Source organism: Notolepis coatsorum (genome assembly GCF_963971535.1).
Source record: "Notolepis coatsorum genome assembly, chromosome: 12".
Lineage (NCBI taxonomy): Eukaryota > Metazoa > Chordata > Actinopteri > Aulopiformes > Paralepididae > Notolepis > Notolepis coatsorum.
The window spans coordinates 1,046,030-1,067,720 of NC_140176.1; the positions used below are offsets into that span (position 1 = coordinate 1,046,030).

Below are 21,691 nucleotides of genomic sequence, written 5' to 3' on the forward strand. Positions count from 1 at the left end.
TGTACACAAACTAGAGGGGGGAGAGGGAGGGGGGAAGTTCGCACCCGAGCTTCTATCCTCAGGCCATCAGAATGCTAAATGACAATAACACTATGTAGCAACCATCAAATGCACGCACAGCACACACATCCACACGCACACACTCCCTTTAAACAAACAACTCACTGCAGCACCCACTTTAGTACACCTAAACACACTTTATATTTATTGGTAAAGAATTTGCACTACAACCCATACCTCATTACACCTTACTGTAAATTGTACATAAATTCTACCTCATCCCATTTCTGCTTTGCACTGTATAGTATATTGTATATCAGTTACTTCTACTCTGCATTGTACATTGTATATATGTATATACTAAACACTTTTGTCCACATACTTGACTTCCATTTTATACTTGCTATACTTATTTTATCTATTTTTGTCTAGCACAGTCTCTGGAGCGTAACAGAAAGAAGCATTTTGTATAAAAGTAGTCTGTACTTCTGTATGACAACTAATAAAGAAACTTGAAACCTTATCCTTATGTAAAACATTTGGCATTTTCTACAATTCAACTGGGATTGTACAACTTCAAGGCTCCTTTCGAGTGCCGCTTCTGCAAGGAGGAGCAATAAGAGGGAAACAATATTTACATATTTGTACTTACAGATGTTGTGGTGTCCAGTCTGCTGTCTGTTTCCACAAGAAGAAGGTTCTGATCCAGATTTTAGTAGAAAGCCTTGGTCCAGTAGAGTTCCGTCACAGAGAGACTTTACACTGTAAACACACAAAGCGTGTCAGTAATTCAGGAAGATGTGTTGTGGAGCGGATCGAGGGCGAGGTTACTTTTGGCCCGCTAAGCACTACTGCGCATGCAGATGAGGGGGGGACACTACTGCACATGCAGATGAGGGGGGGGGGGGACGACGACACTGCTGCGCATGCGGATGAGGGGGACGACGACGACACTGCTGCGCATGCGGATGAGGGGGGGGGGGACACTACTGCGCATGCGGATGAGGGGGGGGGGACACTACTGCACATGCGGATGAGGGAGGGGGCACTACTGCGCATGCGGATGAGGGGGGGGGGGCACTACTGCGCATGCGGATGAGGGGGGGGGGGGAACGCGTCTATGCTTTAGGCAAGTGGCTTGTCCTTCCACGTTGCTCTGATTGGCCACTTATCTACGCTAGTTTTGCCCCCACGCCGGTATGAGCGCGCGCATGAGCCTAGATAATAATAATAATAATGCGCAAGCCCTCTGTCAACCTTGACAATGTATGGTTAATGCTATTGATGTAGACTCAAAGTATTTTTAAATGCTTTGTCTAATAAACTAGACTAAATATAGCCTATAGAACAGATTTTTACAGCCTAATCTAAAACAGATTTTTTACACATTGGTTCAAACATGATCACGGAAGGTGACAACCCTAACATGTCATGTTGTGTCACAACAGAATGAGTAGGTTGTGTCACAACAGAATGAGTAGGTGAGTGTTAGGCCTACAGAAAGTGTAATCTAGTCAATTCGGTAGAAGAGTCTGGTGGGCGAGATTATGCATGACCAGCCTGTGATCTGAAAACTCCTGCCTGTGGCTGAATAATGAAGCCCAAAGTCGCGTAACGCGCAAGAGCATATTACCTATGTGTAGAGCCACGTTCACGGAATGGCGGACGGAATCGCAGAATTGACCAATACAAATTTAATCAACTGTAAAACGTGGAATATTGCAGAATTTGGCCTAATCTTGACTGAAATTCAGTTTTTGGGTGAAACGTTTGGTGCAAAGCAAACATGATCGGGGAGGCGGGGACACTACAGCGGGTTATACACAACACGCAGCAGTGCTCAAGCGTCTGGCTGCTTTGATGTTAACAGTCAAGAAGCTAAGAAATTCCTAAATAAGCCCTCAGTTCAGAGCAGAACAGTATCCTAATGACTTTTATTCCTCCGGCGATAAGGTGTTTTGCTAATTCTGTCAACGTTCCGTGGACTGGACCCGCAAAAACACGTGCGACACTATTGTGATTAAATAGCTAACGTTACAGTACATAGGACTATAGATGGAAATGATAGCTTCTTGCTAAATCTGGTGCACCCATCCATTTGTTTAATGCAAACGATTGTCATTACACACTGTCCTTTATAAACTAAATAAACTTAAATAGTTATGTAACGTTACAGTACATAGGACTATAGATGGAAATGATAGCTTCTTGATAAATCTGGTGCACCCATCCATTTGTTTAATGCAAACGATTGTCATTACACACTGTCCTTTATAAACTAAATAAACTTAAATAGTTATGTAACGTTACAGTACATAGGACTATAGATGGAAATGATAGCTTCTAGCTAAATCTAGTGCAGCCATCCATTTGTTTAATGCAAACGATTGTCATTATACACTGTCCTTTATAAACTGTCCTTTATAAACGAAATAAACTAAACTAAAAGGTGCCTAAATTATGCATTACAATTGCATCACAATATAATAGATATAGCTAGGCTACTGACATTGTCATTGTGATAATGTCAGTAGTAGCTAGCTGTATCTATTGTTTACACTTGAAATGTGTATTTTTATTTTGTCACAATATCATTTGAAAAATATTGTGTAAAATTGAACTGTATTTCTCTGAGTTGCAGCACTTAAACATTAAATGGACTGTTATATCTTATTCAATTGTGGACATTTATTCATTCCCACTTATTAAACACTATTTCTGATGGTAAAATGAGCATAAAAAGCAAAATACAGAATTCTGAAATATTAAAACGAAAAAAAATTGGGAAAAAATCAAATGGAATTTGGAAAATAATAAAACGGATTTCATATGGCTCTACCTATGTGTTGATGGAATCACGTTAATATAGAGAGATGAAAACAATACAATACGTTATTTCAATTGATATGAATTAGGGATGCCCCGATCGATCGGCCACCGATCGTTATCAGTAACCAATCAGTAACCAATCAGTATAAATATGCGATCTGTGAATTCCGATAATGAGTCATATTCGCCGATCGCGGAAACCGATCAAGCGGAGATCTCACTCGCTGTCTGTCTCAGACACACACGACCTGCAAACTGCCGCTGCTCCCTTGCCCCGCCTGCACCCGTGTACAGTTTGTAAACACAGAGGACTGAGAGGCGGCTCCTCTGCTCGAGTCTATAGTGCATTCGACCTGAGCTAACGTTAGCTACCTAGCTATCGTTACTGTTTAAACAAAATTACCCAGTCAACTATTCACTTTTAGTAGGCATTGTCTAACGGTATTTAGCCGGCTAGCTACTGATAGCTCCTGATATCAACAAATGATCCAGCAAGTCTAGTAGTCCATGTTGATACCTCCGTTAGCTTGCGTTAGCTGATGTTAGTTCACTGTTCAAAACGAAATGTCCCATTGAACTAAAAAGTTCTGTCTTAACGTCATCTAGCCGGCTAGCAGTAGCTACAGATAGCTCTTGATATCAATGTCTTATAACATTGATTCAATGCGTATTCGAGCTGAGGGCTTGCTGAATGTGATATGACCAAAGCACAGTAACGTTACCAATAGGGTCCCACTGCAGCACAGGAGAATCCTTTTTGGAGCTGGAGGCTACTAGAGTACACACAGACAGTGGAGCTGTTTGCAGATAGCGAGCATTTTGACTTGTTGCGTGGTGGCGATGTCTCGCAGATAATACAAGTAAGTACAAGTCTAATTATATAATATATATATTTTATTAAAAAAAATTATAAAATAATTTTTATTTTCTTTTTAATCAAAAACGATCGGTATCGGATCGGTATCGGCCGATATGGCTCACGACGATCGGTGATCGGTATCGGTGGCAAAAAACGTGATCGGGGCATCCCTAATATGAATAGCTAGTTACGTTAATATAGAGAGATGAACGTTATTTCGATTGATATGAATAGCTAGTTACGTTAATATAGAGAGATGATAAATTAATTAAACGTAAAAGAAATAATAATAATTGAACTAAGAGTGATTTGAACTTGTGACCATAGGCTCCACAGCCAGCTGACGAACGAGTTGAGCTAAGTGCGTCGATGTTAACACTTTGGTTGCCTAAGGTTAAATTAATGATATACCATAGATTGCCAGCGCTATTTGTCTATGGAGAAAGTCCCCTTCTTTGCAGGGCTATAACTTTTTAAATTCTATTGCTACATTGCCATTATTAGGGCCCATTCAAAGTCCTATATGTATTGTTCATTGTGTAGCAACGTTAAACTTTTTCATTCACATATTCATAGTAAAGTATGGTCTAATGTATAAGTATGTTTTCATCTCTTTCTGCAGCTTTCTCCAGAACGTGATATATAGCCCCAAATGCATTATATTGATGATGAAATACAGTTTGATGGCAATCAGCGCGATATAAAAAATTCCAACTAGACGTACTTCTAGAAGTTACTACACGTCATCTGATGTTGACCGGATGGGCGAGGGGGCGTTTATAATTCCGTGGGCAGCGTTATACCAATCATCTAATGTGGGTCAAATGTTGATAATATCAGTTATTATCGAAGACGGTAACGTTACACGCTGAAACTCACCCCAGTCTCCGCGCGCCGTTGGGCGATCATCGTCGAGTAGAAATTGTATCATTATGGGATATATTATTACCCGGTCCATCTCCAGCTTGTATAATGGTATATACGTCCAAATCATGTTGTTTATCGAGTTATTGGCAATCGATCGCTATGTAGAGTGACGAGCTAGAGTCACGGGACATGTACCGAGTGGCCGGAAGCAATACGGACGTCTAGTAAAACCTCTAATGGGCTTCCTGTTAAGCGCTTGCGCCGATCGGCCACCAGATGGCGCTCCTGAACCGCCAGAGAGCTCAGTGGGTCCTGCTGGTGGATCTCAGGCCAGCGGAGGGACATTATGAATCCGATCGCAGATTTTTGAAATATTGATATAAAGACGACGTACAGCGTCCCCCGGCAACTTTAGCATGGCCAGCAAAGACGTCTAAAGACGGCTCCCGGCAGTCAAAGTGTTAAAACTGAGTGACGAATGCATAATTTACACTTGTGCCAATTGCGTGCGTTTGTCTAAGTATTATTAGTGTGGGTGACCTGGCTTTAGACTTGCCAACACTATAGTAATCTATACTATTTTTATTTATTATTTATTCCGCCGATTTTGCCAACACTACTCCACCCAGAGCGTTCGCGCCCCATACACGTGAAAGGTATCAAAACGACCGGCTTGCTCCAACTCGAGTGTCTATTACTTTTCGGAAAGTTTCACCACACTGTTTGGCTACAAATCGACTAAACAGGAACATTTCGGTCCGATTGGGAATGAATGGCAAGTTAGAGTGGAGGAGGTGAATTTTTTTTTATACCACCACCTTGGGTAAATTGCGACAGTGATCACAATTTTGGACGTAGATATAAAAACAACACATCAAAACGATGACACGGCCGTCCCCTCGCTCACAAAAGAAAAATAAATGGAATTAAACATTTCTATCTCAACTGATGACAATTTGTTTGAAAGTTATCCTCTACATACAAACGAATGGCTTTCCACTCTAAGAAAAAGCAGATTATATAGCTTTCCCCCCCTTGTGTTCCGATCGCCACCGGGGCCACAATTGTCGACGGAATGACACAATATCGCACACAACCCTTCACATAACCCTTCAAGTGCTCATATGAAAGTGACAACGCTTCATCGCTTATCGTTTTCTTTTAATAATCGTGAGAATGAAGTCATGCATCTGCCCTCATTGAAATACATTGAAAGTGAAAGTGCAGAGTCATTGGTGATTGCATCACCCTAATCAGTGGTCAGCAGTGTGTGGCTCATGGCTCAAAGGAAGCTGTCAATCAACTCAGTACAGCTGACCTGGCAATGACCTCTCATGTAGTTAACCCTTCATCGCCCCTCTGTGTAGCAGTACTGAATTGATTGACAGCGCCCTCTGTCTTGCGGGTTGTGTCATTGTACTCAGTAGGGATGTCCTCTTTCATTGGTCTATGTTGACCCATTGTACTCAGTAGGGATATCCTCTTTCATTGGTCGATGTTGACCACTACCCCGATCCTTAGACCACACCCCCTTAGGCCACACCCCCTTAGTGTATCTCTTGAACCGTTTGTCGTAGAGACTTGCGGGTTGTGTCATTGTACTCAGTAGGGATGTCCTCTTTCATTGGTCTATGTTGACCAGTGGTGCAGTGGCAAATTGACAGTAGGTCAAACGCTCCACGCGCGTGCGCGCGCATGCACAGTTTTTTTTGGCTGCTCTCGTCCTGCAGCTGGATACTATTGCCTCACAGCGCCTTTGAACCGTTTGTCGTAGCGACTTGCGGGTTGTGCCATTGTACTCAGTAGGGACATCCTCTTTCATCGGTCTATGTTGACCACGCCCATATTTTGGTTCCTCCCCCTTTGTGTATCTTTTGAACCGTTTGTCGTAGAGACTTGCGGGTTGTGCCATTGTACTCAGTAGGGATATCCTCTTTCATCGGTCTATGTTGACCACGCCCATAGTTAGGCTCCTCCCCCTTTGTGTATCTTTTGAACAGTTTGTCAGAGACTTGCGGGTTGTGCCATTGTACTCAGTAAGGATATCCTCTTTCATCGGTCTATGTTGACCACGGCCATAGTTTGGATCCTCCCCCTTTGTGTATCTTTTGAACCGTTTGTCGTAGAGACTTGCGGGTTGTGCCATTGTACTCAGTAGGGATATCCTCTTTCATCAGTCTATGTTGACCACGCCCATAGTTTGGCTCCTCCCCCTTTGTGTATCTTTTGAACCGTTTGTCGTAGCGACTTGCGGGTTGTGCCATTGTACTCAGTAGGGACATCCTCTTTCATCGGTCTATGTTGACCACGCCCATATTTTGGTTCCTCCCCCTTTGTGTATCTTTTGAACCGTTTGTCGTAGAGACTTGCGGGTTGTGCCATTGTACTCAGTAGGGATATCCTCTTTCATCGGTCTATGTTGACCACGCCCATAGTTAGGCTCCTCCCCCTTTGTGTATCTTTTGAACAGTTTGTCAGAGACTTGCGGATTGTGCCATTGTACTCAGTAAGGATATCCTCTTTCATCGGTCTATGTTGACCACGGCCATAGTTTGGATCCTCCCCCTTTGTGTATCTTTTGAACCGTTTGTCGTAGAGACTTGCGGGTTGTGCCATTGTACTCAGTAGGGATATCCTCTTTCATCAGTCTATGTTGACCACGCCCATAGTTTGGATCCTCCCCCTTTGTGTATCTTTTGAACCGTTTGTCGTAGAGACTTGCGGGTTGTGCCATTGTACTCAGTAGGGATATCCTCTTTCATCGGTCTATGTTGACCACGCCCATAGTTTGGATCCTCCCCCTTTGTGTATCTTTTGAACCGTTTGTCGTAGAGACTTACGGGTTGTGCTATTGTACTCAGTAGGGATGTCCTCTTTCATCGGTCTATGTTGACCACGCCTATAGTTTGGCTCCTCCCCCTTTGTGTATCTTTTGAACCGTTTGTCGTAGAGACTTGCGGGTTGTGCCATTGTACTCAGTAGGGATATCCTCTTTCATCGGTCAATGTTGACCACGCCCATAGTTTGGCTCCTCCCCCTTTGTGTATCTTTTGAACCGTTTGTCGTAGAGACTTGCGGGTTGTGCCATTGTACTCAGTAGGGATGTCCTCTTTCATCGGTCTATGTTGACCACGCCCATAGTTTGGCTCCTCCCCCTTTGTGTATCTTTTGAACCGTTTGTCGTAGAGACTTGCGGGTTGTGCCATTGTACTCAGTAGGGATGTCCTCTTTAATTGGTCTATGTTGACCACTCCCCCAATCCTTAGGCCACGCCCCCTTTTTGTATCTTTTGAACAGTTTGTCAGAGACTCGCGAGAGACCCTCTCCCATTGGCCGGCGGTGCACAGGCGTCACCCACACTTCTCACAATTTCCCCCGTGCGGAATTGTCTAGTTATTATTATCTACCGGCGTGGGGCAAAACCTGCGTGTGTGCGAGGGCTCTCGCATTATTATTATTAGGCGTGTTCGAGATTGATTTCGGCTCGCCTCAAAAGTAGACGAGTAGCCGAGAGCAGCCGGGGGAGGAGTCAGAACGTCGGACACTTCAGATTTGATGAGCCCCTCGCACGGCAGATACGCGTTACCACACACACACACCTGTCCAGCTCATTATAATGAGGGCCGTGTGCACAATTAGATTAGATTCAAATGTTAATTGTCATCACACAGCACAGCACACTATACTGTATTAATATACCATATTTATATACCATCTTGTTGCGCGCTCCTGCCAACCGCAGCGCGCGCACGCACACACAACACACTGCTGAATAATTCTGTTTTGCATCAATATATTATATATATATACTGTATTGAGGCAAAACAGAATTATTCAGCAGTGTGTGTGTGTGTATACAGTATCAGCTGCTGCATCGTTAATGAACTATAGATTTATATGGAGTTCATTTATATGGAGTTCGTTAATCTATTCTATCTATTTCACTATATCCCCGATTGGGTTAACTGTGAGCCAATCGGCTTAGTGAAGTACTGTACAGTACATACGAGCGGTAATGCTCAGATTTCTCATTGAGTCATGACTATAAATGCAAAACGTAATTGTCGTATTTATTATCATTATAATTATTTAATTCCGATGATAGAAAGTCCTGTGAAATCGACTTGAAGAAGCAATCGCAAACTATTTGTAGAGCCATATGGAATCCGCGATCACGGAATCGCGGACGGAATCGCGGAATTGAGCAATAAAAATGGAATCAACTATATAAAAAATGTAAATTAAAAAATTTAAATTAAAAAATGTAAATTACTTATTTTTTTTGTGGGACTTGTACAGCACTTTGTTCAACTTTGTCAGTGCTGTAAAGTTTAAACCTTTTTAAATCTTAGACAAACAAAACACTTTGCTTTCATGAAATATTGTAAGCCGTCATTTGAGGCTTTATAAAAGCAGCACAATGAACACAAATCTGTCAGTGCAGAGTCCGACCTCATCTTAAATAACAAACAGCAGGAGACACACACACCACTGAGGATAAACGGGGCCACCGTGGACAGGGTGAGCAGCTTTAAGTACCTGGGGGTCCACATCTCAGAGGATCTGACATGGTCAACACACATAGACACAGTCGTAAAAAAGGCGAAGCAGCGCCTCTACCACCTGAGACAGTTAAGGAAGTTCAGAGTATCGGGGAAGATACTCCAGTCCTTCTACTCCGGAGCTGTAGAGAGCATCTTGACTGGAAACATCACTGTGGTATGGAAACAGCACGGCACAGGACAAGAAGGCCCTACAGAGAGTGGTGCGCTCTGCCGAGCGTACCACGGGTATTGCACTACCTCCCCTGCAGGTTCTATACAAGAGGTGCAAATCCAGAGCCTGCAGAATAATGAAAGACCCTCACCACCCCAATAACAGCCTGTTCCAGCTGCTGAGGTCAAGCAGACGCCTGCGAACACCAGCTACTAGGACAGAGAGGCTTCGGCTCAGCTTCTTCCCCCAGGCCATCAGAGCCTTGAACAATGAACACAGTGTGTCACAGAACACTGAACTCTCTCCACACACAAGCACACATTAGCACACACACGACACGCACGCTGTGCACGCTCGCACACTAGCAGCCACTTTAACATGAGAAAGCACTCACTCATGCTGCACACGCCCACACTTATGGCCACAAAGGAAAGGTCACTTTAAAAATAGTATAGTAACAGTGTATTGCACTACCAAAGGACCTAGCATGTCCTTCATGCTCTGTAAATAACTATGTACAAATACCGTGATGTCCCACTATGTTACCTGTTTATTGCACATGTTGTTATTGGATTCTATTATATGTTGTACTACTGAATTGCACATCGTTGCGGGCAAGACCACCCGCATTTCATTGTATACCGTGACAAATAAAACTCTTGACTTGAATTGCTTGTTGTAGTTAACAAAGAGAGGCAGAGTTGATTTTGCAAAAATATATATAATTTTTTTTTTTTTAATAATCGAATTTTTTTTCCAGAGCAAGTCTGACAACATTCTAACCGGCATGCAACGCGCTTGGCGAGGCCGTAGTAAAACCTGCGCAGATCCGCGTCCGCCTAGCCAATCTCGAACACGCCTATTATCTACCGGCGTGGGGGCAAAACCTGTGTGTGTGCGAGGGCTCGCGCATTATTATTATTATCTAGGCTCATGCGCGCGCTCATACCGGGCGTGGGGGCAAAACTAGCGTGGGGGCGAAACTAGCGTAGATCAGTGGCCAATCAGAGCAACGCGGAAGGACAAGCCACTTGCCTAAAGCATAGATGCGGGGGGGACACTACTGCGCATGCGGATGAGGGGGGGGGGCACTACTGCACATACGGATGAGGGGGCTCTCTCGCGCACTCTGTCGTATACTTTTCACATACAAGGAATTTGCTTTGGACGTTACTGATTGATTGATTCAGATTCCTTTAATAAGCCATTATTATTAATGACACCTAGATTACAAACATTGGTAATTGTTACAGCAATTACAGTATATGCATTTTTCCAAAAATCTTTTTTTCACATAACGACACAGGACAAAGACAGTGCAGTGAAGGATTAATCATTTGAATAAATATATATATATATATATATATATATATATATATATATATATATATATATATATATATATATAAAGTGTAAAGTAAAGTGCAGATTAAGAGTGGGTGTCAGACAAGAGTGAAGACTGTCAGGATACCAATTGATTGATTGATTGATTGAAAACTGAATTAACAGATTGAGGAATGGGTACTGTTACAAAGGATCAGATTAAACCGAATATATATATTTATTGATTGATATATATTGCATAATATTTGTATATCGTTTGATATCCCTTGTATATTCCTTGTACATATACACGGAATATCCCTTTAGCCTAGTACAGACCATAATATTTCATTCTCCTATTGGACAGCGGTCCACAGGCGCCAAGGCCATGCCTCCAAAGTCAGGTTCAAAGTCACCGCCGGGGACATGCCTGGACAAGAATGGTACTGCGCAAGGATATGAGACAGGAGTAAAGCTGGTACTAGTTTATTCATCTAAGCGTTTAAATACGTTGCAGGTGGATACAGCAGTGTTGTTACCCAATAAGTTGAGGCCTCACCCACGATACGACGTGCGGTGAAGTATGGCCTGTTTGGCCCCAAATAGAGCATTGAGACCGCGTGCGAATTAATAACTGAAGTGTCAGAGTTTGGCGCTATACCGTCGAGTGCGACATATTTCTATTAAGTCAGTAATAGTCTATTTGTGTATAGTGTATCGTGCGGCTAAAGTTCTACAGTGACCAGCATCACCAACGTTTCCTCGTATCAGCTAGAGTGCTTATCCAGGCTGGGCTGCTTTCATGGCGCTTTCACCCGAGGAGCCCTAGACGAGGACCGTGTGGACATGTACACTGGATTATCTACCCGACGACTGCATAGCCCTTTACGGCTGGATTATATTTGCTTTTGGTCCTGTAATTAATGGAGCGGAGAATCGCCGACGCCCACACGTGTGTGGGATTTACCCTGTGAGGAGCCACGTCGAGTCTGCGCCTCAGAGAGCCTGAGGCAGGCTAGCTTTCTTCCCTGTGGAGCTACAGGCTATGGAGAACAGCTGTATTCGTCTGTGGATCAAGATCTTATTGCACCGTCTCCCGTACTCGGAGTCTCCTTATCATCGTTGACCCAGACTCTATTACCGACAGATCCTCTACCCTTGCTGGCTTACAACCGGGGGGACCCTTCCAGTATCTCCCGCTATATATTACTAGTGTACCATAGATATAATTCCCTAAGATTCAGGTTGTATACTTACCTCCTGCGTAACCAGAGAATGGACATTCATTATTGATTTGCCTACGCACATTCCTTTGCCTTATAAGCGCATTCAAAGTGAAATAGAGAAGTATATTATGTACCTTTTGCTGCAATAAATACTTAATTACAACTTTGTGTGGAACCGATTCATTGTGGGAAGTGTTCATCATTATATATATCATGTACTGTATGGCCAGTAATTAAAGTACATAAGACGGTAGTGGTTTAATGATACCATACTTATCAATACAGTCAGGGAATTGTACCCCTCAGTTACAGGTACAATCAGGAGAGGAAACTAACTTTTTGGCTTACCAGCTAACTGGCAAGTATATGATTTTTTTTACCAGCCATAAAAAAATCGCTAATTGTGATAATTACTTTGTATGTCTTCGTCTAAATTGATTTTCAATCATAGTAATAATCACACCGTGTCTCTACTCTTTAAAATATTTATTACCATAAAACATTATAAGTGTCTACTCTTCACAATATTAGCAGCATAAAACATATATTAATCACACCGTCTCTACTCTTCAAAATATTAGGATATCACATATTAACATGAAAGAGGGAACTATTCTGGACTGGGTTGGGCTGAACTGGGCAGTGAAAGATGCTGGGCTGGAGTGGGTTGGGCAGGGAAAGTTGGGCTGGTCTAAGTTGGACTGGGTTGGGCTGGACTGGGCTGGGCAGTGAAAGAACCAAGCATTTCACTGTAATGTAATCCAATCCAATCCACTTTATTTATAAAGCACATTTAAACACAATAAAAACAGTACAATGTGTCACATAAAAAGGCAGGTCTCTCAAAACTGTTTAAAACCGAAAGCCAGAGCAAATAGGTGTCTTGAGGCGTGATTTGAACACCTGCAGAGTGGGGGCCTGCCTAACATGCAGTGGCAGCTCATTCCAGAGCTTTGGGGCTGCCACAGCAAAAGCACGGTCCCCCCCCTTTTTTTTTGATTGATTACTTTATTTTGACACAAATCGTATGACAAAAAAAAACATTTTAAAAGACAAGACAATAACAGTGTCAATAACGCTAGTCAAAAATGGATAAAACACAATAAAGCCAAGGCTTGTTTCCATTGTGGTCCATGCATGGAACATAAAAAGGCACAGAAACACAAATGGACATGTACACTGACAGGACACATTCTAAAAAAAAATTATAAAAACACCTAACCTGACAACTCATACAGTTAACTAATGTTAAAAGAAAATCCGCAAACCCTTAAAAGCAACTCATGATAAAAGAAATAAAAGCCAAGTTATGATAAGAGATAAAAAAAAAACATTTTAAGACCAATTTGAGTTGCTGCTGAGCCATGTTTTTAGGGCGGATTTAAATCCGAGAGGGGAGTTCAGGAGTTTTATAAATGTTGGCAGGGCATTCCACATTACCGTAGCCGAGTAAAAAAAATGCATCTTTCCCCATGCATGTCCTGACTCTCGGCGGGACCAGGTCCGTGGGGCTTCCTCTTGTGGCGTGTTTGTGGACATCTCCTACTTTATTAAAATAATTTACTAGGTACTTGGGGACCGTTTCTTTTAGTACTTTAAAAACCAGTAGCATTTAAGCTGGTGTACCCTTTCTTCAACCCTAAGCCATCCCAGCCTGCTAAAGTGGGCTGGCGTTAGGTGAGTCCTAAAGTGAAGGTTGTGCAGGAGTCTCACTAGTTTGTTTTGGGAGGTCTGGAGCTTTGTCTTCATTTGTTTTGATATGTTGCTGTACCATGAAGTGCAAGCATAGTCAAAGTGACATTGGATGAGGGCTCCAGCTAGGGTCCTCAGAGCGTTTTTATTTATGAACGAGGGAATTCTAAATAAAGATTTGGTTTTTTGATTGACCTTAGTAATAACTTTTTGTGCCATTTTTTCATTAGAAAGTTTGTTATTTAAAATAAAGCCCGGGTAGGTGACCTCCTCTTTATCCTCAATAATGTTTTCACCTACTCTAATTTTAAAACCCTGGGATTTCTTTAGGTTGGCGTTTGACCCAAAGAGTATGGCCTCTGTTTTTCCCAGATGTAGAGACAATTTATTGTCACTGAGCCAGGAGCAGATCTTTTTCATTTCACTGCTCAGGACACTTTCCACTTTAGACTTATCCCTGTCTGAGACCAGGAGTGCCGAGTCGTCAGCAAACAGGAACAGGTTGCAATCGCATGCCGATTTCATGTCATTAATATATATTAAAAACAGTTGAGGTCCCAAAATGCTTCCTTGGGGGACCCCACATGTCACTGGAAGGGACGAGGACAAGGTGCCATTGATGTCTACCACCTGTTCTCTTCCCTCCAGGTAGGACTTGACCCATTTGGCTGACTTGCTATCAAAGCCTATCGCTCTCAATTTTTCTAGTAGGATGGAGTGGTTGACCGTGTCAAACGCCTTTTGCAGGTCCAACATTACTGTAGCTGAGGGGTACAATTCCCTGACTGTATTGTTAGATATGATATTTAATACCACTACCTCATGTACTTTAACTTCTGGCCACCCAGTACAAGATATAAGTATGATGAACACTTTCCCACCTGATGAAACGAACCAACACAAATGGACCAAATCGAATATTTAATACAGCAAAGGGTGTATACAACATTCACTTAATTACATTTATGATTTGAAATGTTGAGTATGCACTTTTATGGCAAATGAGTATTCGTAGGTAAATCAACATTGAATGTCCAATCTCTGGTTGCGCAGGGAGTAAGTATACAACCTGGAATATTTAGGAAACGATAGCAATAGTACTTAAATGATTATAGCTGGATACACTAAGGGGGGGGGGGTCCCGCTGGTTGTAAGACAGTAGGAGGGGGGGGTTAGAGAAGTCGCTGGCGGTATCCCATCTGGCCGACGGTGTCTTGGGAGAATCCAAAGTCTTAGACCCAGTGCCCACAGAACCTCGGGCCGCAGACGAATACAGCTGGACCCTCTGTGGAACGGTATCTGCCGGTCCACAACGGAGAGACGTGGTGCGACCTCACGTGTAGAGCGCCGCCTCACCTGTAGTCCTCTCCGGGGGGTAATTCCAACACTCGACAGTGTTGGCCTTTATCCATGGAATAATCAAAGCACATAAAGCATAATCCAAGAGCCGTGGAAGGCTCGCCGTCGTCGGGTAGAGTAATCCAATATACAGGTCCAGTCGCTCTTGACCCGGAGCTCCTCGGATGCAATCACCACTAGGGGTCTGACCAGCCTGGATAAGCGTCCAGATAACGTCAGGAACGATGGGGGTACTGATAACTGTAGAACTCGAACCGAACGATGCACCATACATAAATAGACTATTATTAGCTTAATAGAGTCCAACTCGACGGTATGGTGCCAAACTATAACCATTCAACTATTAATCTACACGATATCTCAATGCCTATTCTGGGCCAAGTAGGCCTTACTACACCGCACGTGCTTCGTGGGGAGGCTTTTGCGTCTGTCACTCTGTTGGAGGGTAAAGAACTGGACTAAAAGAAAGTTCTACTTTACGAGCGCCATATATATATGCGCTATGAACAAATAGTACCACACGTATTTCGCCCGGCATATTACTGCGCGGAACCGGGGGTTGCCTCGACATGTTAGGCGGCACGATTGAACTTGAACCTAGGGGTATGGCAACCTGGCGCCAGGTTCTCGTCCAATGGTAGAATGAAACTATTATGGGCTGTTTAGTAGAAACGGGGATATTCAATGCATATTGTACAAGGAATATACAGGGGATATCAAACGATATACAAATACAATTAAATATATATATATAAATAAATATACATATTCGGTTTAATCTGATCCTTCACAACAATTACCATCCCGCAGTAGTTCCCCTTGTCCATCTCCCGTTTTATATAATCTGTCAGGTACAGTAAACAGGTGTCAGTGGAGTGTGATTTTCTGAAACCTGATTGGAACTGGTACAATAGTCTATGTTCAGTCAGGTAGTTGTCTATCTGCTCATATACCAGCCTCTCAATTACCTTTGATATGGAACAAAGGATAGAAACGGGGCGGTAGTTACCTGGATCTAGTTTGTTTCCTTTTTTAAATAGAGGGGTTACCCTAGCAAGCTTGAGTTCTTGCGGGATGTGACCCTGGTTGATGGAGAGGTTGGTGATATGGGCTACAATGGGAGCTATGATGGAAGCAGAGTCTCTGAGAAATCTGGTGGGAATATTGTCATGGCCTGTGGCTTTTGTTGGCTGCAGCATACTGAGCTTTTTTATAACCTCTTCAGTAGTTACTTCAGTCAATTTAAAATCATTTTCACGTACACCCAGTTCCTTATAAAAGGCCTGGATGTGCTGTATGCCATATCGGCCAGAGTGGATCGGCAGTTTGTTCACCAAAGTGGTAGCAACAGTTGTGAAGAAGGTGTTTAAACAATTTGCCACGCTCAATTTGTCAGATGATCGTGTTATCTATTTTCAGGTTGAGATTTGTGGTTTTAGTCTTGAGTCTATTATTGTGACCCAGTGTTTTTAAAGACTTCCACAGTTTGAGGATTAAGCTTCAGCCTGGAGTTTGGAACGGCCAAGAGGAGCTGGTCAGAGGACCTGAGGTACCCTGGTGCCAAGCCGTTCAAACATTTAAAAGCAAACAGTAAAATCGATTCTAAAACGCACAGGAAGCCAGTGGAGGGCAGCCAGCACAGGGGAAATGTGCTCCCGCTTTCGTGTTCCCGTCAGCAGACGGCAGCGGCGTTCTGAACCAGCTGCAAACGAGAGAGGGAGGCCTGACTGACGCCCACGTATAGGGCATTGAATGAATGAAAACTTTATTTAACAGATTGCAGAATGGGTACAATACAGTACGGCTCAATACACACGATTGTTAAGGGGATGCAGACCTGAGAAAGACGTTTGTCTTGTTTACATCAAGGTCCCCCATTTTCAATTCATAGACATTTATGACATACACAACATACATGACATTTATGGCATAGGGACATATAGGTATTTAGTACGGATACATTTGTGACATAAACGATATTCAAATATACAGTACTGTTACCCATAGATCCTGACAGAGTATATACATATGATGGGGAGGGGACTGTACATTAGGAGGGGGTGGGTGGGTGGGAGAGAAATATACATACGGTGGGGTGGAGACTGTACATTTGGAAAGGGTGGGTGGGTGGGGGAGGAATATACATACGGCGGGGAGGGAATATATACATGTGGTGGGGAGGAGACTGTCTATTAGGAGGTGGTGGGGGGTTTGGGCATTTACGGTGGCCAGTTTCAAATTGCAGCCTCCCGTAGGTGCTCTTTAAGAGTGGTTTTGAATGTGGGTAGGGATTCACATTCCTTTACAGCTTTGGGTAGGGCGTTCCACATTGATGTGGCATAATTGCGAAACGTGTTTAGTCCCTTGTTTGAGCCGAATCTGGGTTTAACATGATTTGTTGAGCTTCCTCTGGTGTAGTGGTTGTGGTATTCACTGACCTTTGGGAAGTATTTTGACATGTACATGGGTACCTTAGTCGTATAGTGTATCTTGTAGACCAGGCCCATTGCAAGTTTCTGTACTCTGTCGTCTACTCTAAGCCATCCTAGGTTGTCAAAGTGGGCAGGGGTGAGGTGGGTTCTGGGGGTAAGGTCAAGTAGTAGTCTGACCAGTTTGTTTTGTGATGTTTGTAATCTTGCTTTGGTACCATGAGGTGCACGCATAGTCGTAGTACCCTTGAATGAGTGCTCCTGCCAGAGTCTTCAGGGTATTCTTGTTTACCAGAGAGGAGATCCGGTACAAGAATCTAGTTCGTTGGTTGACTTTTTTTTATTACATTGGATGCCATTTTGTCACAGGAAAGATTTTCCTCTAGGATGGAACCCAGGTAGGTGATTTCTTCTTTCCTTGTGACAATATTGTCACCCACTGTAACTGAGAAGCCGTCGGTCTTGCTGAGTTTGTTATTTGAACCGAAGAGAATGGACTCCGTTTTGCCCATGTGTAATGATAGTTTGTTATCAGCGAGCCATATGCAGATTTTGCCTAGTTGCGAGCTGAGGGTTTTTTTCAACCTGCAACTTGTTCTTGTCAGAGACCAGCAGGGCTGAGTCGTCCGCAAACAGGAACAAGTTGCAGTCACAGGCTGACGACATGTCATTTGCATAAATTAGGAACAGTAGCGGCCCTAGTATGCTTCCTTGTGGAACACCACAGCTCACTGTGAGGGGGGGGGGATAGAGTACCGTTTGATGTGGTCGTTCAAATAGGAGGCATGCGTCAGTGGAGTGGGACGTTCTGAAGCCAGATTGGAATTCGTAGATTAGATTTTTTTCCGCCAGGTACTTTTCGACCTGTTCGTAGACTATTTTCTCCATGACTTTCGAGATGGAGTTAAGAATAGAAACAGGCGGTAGTTGCCTGGGTCTAATTTGCTGCCCTTTTTGTGCAGAGGGGTCACTCTCGCAATTTTGAAGTCCTTGGGGACGTGTCCCTGTTTTATAGAGAGGTTTATTATGCGTGTGATGACTGGGGTGATGGCGGCTGCTGAGTCTGAGGAATTTGGAGGGGATGTTGTCATGGCCAGTGGCCTTGTTAGGTTGGAGGGCGCAACATTTTTTGAGTACCTCATCGGTTGTTACCATTTCAAGTTTGAAGTCGTCTTTGTGGACCCCTAGGTTTTTGTAGTATGCTACTATGTGTTCTACCCCATAATGCCCTGAGTGGGAGGGTAGTTTGTTTACCAGTGTTGTGGCTATGTTTGTGAAGAAGATGTTTAAGTAATTGGCTACATCCAGCTTGTCTGTGATGAGCGTGTTGTCCGTCTTTATGTTTATGTTTGAGAATCTGGTTTTAAGTTTTTTACTGCAGCCTAGTTGATTATTGAGTAATTTTTTTCCAAAGTTCACGTGGTTTGTTTTTGTTTTCCTCAGTTGTCATTGATGAAATCTCTTTTTGCGGTTTTGATCATGGTGTTTACGTCATTTTTATCACTAGAGCATTACCTAGCTCAGGCACACACAGAATTATCACTAGAGCATTACCTAGCTCACACACCAAACATTAGAGCAAATAGAGCATTACCTAGCTCAAATATACATACCCCACAATCCCACATACAGTGGTAAATGGCAAGACAGGGCCAACAGCATATATACCCCACACAGGGTTTGGTCCACGCAGGCACACACAGAATTATCACCAAACACAGAGAGACACCCACCACCACACTGAGCCAAAAGAGCTAACCAACACTGCACACAATTGGGGTATATGAAGGGATGTGGAGGTTAATTAGTCTGATGAGCCCAGGGAACAAAATAAGTACCAGCCAACCGCCAATGGCTGGTAAAAAATCTGCCTGGCTGGTAGTTTTTCAAATCTACCAGCCAAATGGCTGGTAAGTCAAAAAGTTAAGTTTGTTCCCTGAGAGCAGAGCTACACAGCAGTGCGCCTATTTTGCGAGCCGAAATAAGTCTGTGGTTTTTTCTTCTTCTCACAACGGGTCAAATACATCTAACATGCATTGCATCGTCACCATTCCTTTATGCCCACATTGCCCGAAATGAACGTTATGTTAGCGTAAGCTAACAAGCTAATCCTGATCAGCGGCAGAGCCATAGAGAACAGCAGACAGTGTGGACTGGGGAAAGGGAAATGGGGGGGGGGGGGCACTCTCCCTTTCTCTGTGTGTGCGTTTGGAAAGACGATGAAGTCACTAGTCAGGACTCAGGAGAGGAGTATATTGTAGTAAACTGAGGATGCACAGATAATGTTGATATTTAAATATAAAAAGGTTTCGAGAGGAGTGGAAGTTTGAAGACAGACTAGACTACAATATGATGCGGGTGGTGAGTTGAAACAGTGTGTGTGTCCCCGACCCCACTTCTATGTTTCAATAAATTATTTGCATTTAAAACTATTAACGCTGACTCATTCCTTCAGTCCACTCAATATTATGCTAATATTCCTTATGTTGTTTATGATATTAATTGAAAATAGCATATGAGAGTATTATATAGTAATAATAACACATGGCGATATACTAAAAAGCTATTTTTAATTTTTGGCTGGTAAAAAATCTGCCTGGCTGGTAGTTTTTAAAATCTACCAGCCAAATGGCTGGTAAGTCAAAAAGTTAATTTTGTTCCCCGAGCCTCAGCTGCTGCTTCTGCTGCTGTAACTGGGAGACACCTGAGAATGGGATATGTTACACAGGAGGGAGACAAAAACAGAACAACCAAAACATGCCTATATACACACACGCACAACAGATAACATACATAACCATACATAACCCCCATATATATACACATAAGGACACCGTCCATAACACTTAGTCTGTTTCTTTGAATTTTTAGTTCAACCACGTAATCAAGGAGAGAGGTCATAAAAGCATGGATGAATGAATGAAAACTTTATTTAACAGATTGCAGAATGGGTACAATACAGTATGGCTCAATACACACAATTGTTAAGGGGATGCAGACCAGAGAAAGACGTTTGTCTAGTTTACATCAGTCTCAAAAACAGAACGGGATAAAAAAGCTTTGACCTTGGACAGCCTCCTGAGTTGGAAAAAACTCTTTCCGACCACAGCGTTGATCTGCTTGTCCAATTTTAGGTCACAATCAAACTTCACCCCTAGGTTGGTGACAGTTGGCTTCACAAAAAGCCCAAGGGGGGCCAAGTCATCGGGAGGAGACACATGCCCATTGCTGGGACCAAACACCATGACCTCTGTTTTACTGTCATTGAGACAGACAATTTGATGCCAGCCATGCCTTAACATCATCAAGGCATGCTAATAATGGTTTTACCGGGTCCTTGATATAATTAAACATATTCCAACTATTGTGGAGCGCTATCCGTCTGCACATGCAGTCATTGTGCATGTGAGAGTAAATTACGTCAGATGCAGACAATCAACAGACCATCGCGAGACATATGTGGGTACATCAAACTCACCGAAGACTATGCAGTCCTAGTGTAATTCCCTCTTATGCACTGATGACAGCAACACGTTCTTTATAGTACTGGTGGGATTTCTTTCAAATCCGGACGGTGAGAACTGTGAAACACATATACAATAAATCACAGATCAAACAATAACAACATACATCCATCTTATTTCTACTTGTGTCTTAGTGTCACATGTCTTTTGCAATATTGTTAAACAAATTAACTTAACCTACAAAACACAGTAAGTCCTTCTGCAATAATAACTCACTTAGCAAACATTTAGTTAGCACTTTAGCTACATGGCTTGGGCCTACACATAGCTAACAACCACAACACCTACCTTACTGCTGCTGGAATAAGAGAGGAAATTATGGGGACTGTAGCATCTTCTTGACGTTATGAACTCTTTACAAGAAGACTGTCTGTGACTGAAGCTATCTCTTTACAAGAAGACTGTGACTGAAACTATCTCTTTACAAGAAGAAGTGAAACGATGTCTTAAATCACTGCGGTCAAGTGAGCCGTCTTTTGCTTTTGCGTGGTCAAGTGAGCCGCTCTTGTTTTTCGAGTGCGCGATTAGTTCCAGGTTTACGGTAATGCATTCAAACAACCCTGGGACGCTGTTGTAATGAACCGACGTGACTTTTGAACACAGTCTCGCAAGTAGATCTTACAGAAATACTTAATATGACATTGAATGCGCATCGAATCAATAGGACGTTTAGTCTAATCAATAGGACGTTTCGTATGTGCAGTATTATTGAACATCGAATCAATAGGACGCGCAGTATATTCGACCACTAAACTAAAGCTACAGACAATTCCACAGAGGAACACTTCCGATGAGGATTTCAAAGTAAAGGATGGCATGTGGTTCATTTCTATTATTTCATAAGTAGTTTATTACACTGCCATGTTT

General features: G+C 42.9%; 1 long non-coding RNA gene across 1 annotated transcript; it reads right to left on the reverse strand.

The window, feature by feature from the left end:
- Positions 1–651: 651 nt before the first annotated feature.
- Positions 652–21,208, reverse strand: LOC311238121. Its single transcript, XR_014620324.1, has 3 exons — positions 21,113–21,208; positions 20,779–20,881; positions 652–762 (listed from the first exon to the last, which is right to left on the reverse strand). It is a non-coding gene; the product is annotated as an uncharacterized lncRNA (long non-coding RNA).
- Between the last annotated feature and the right edge of the window lie 483 nt (positions 21,209–21,691).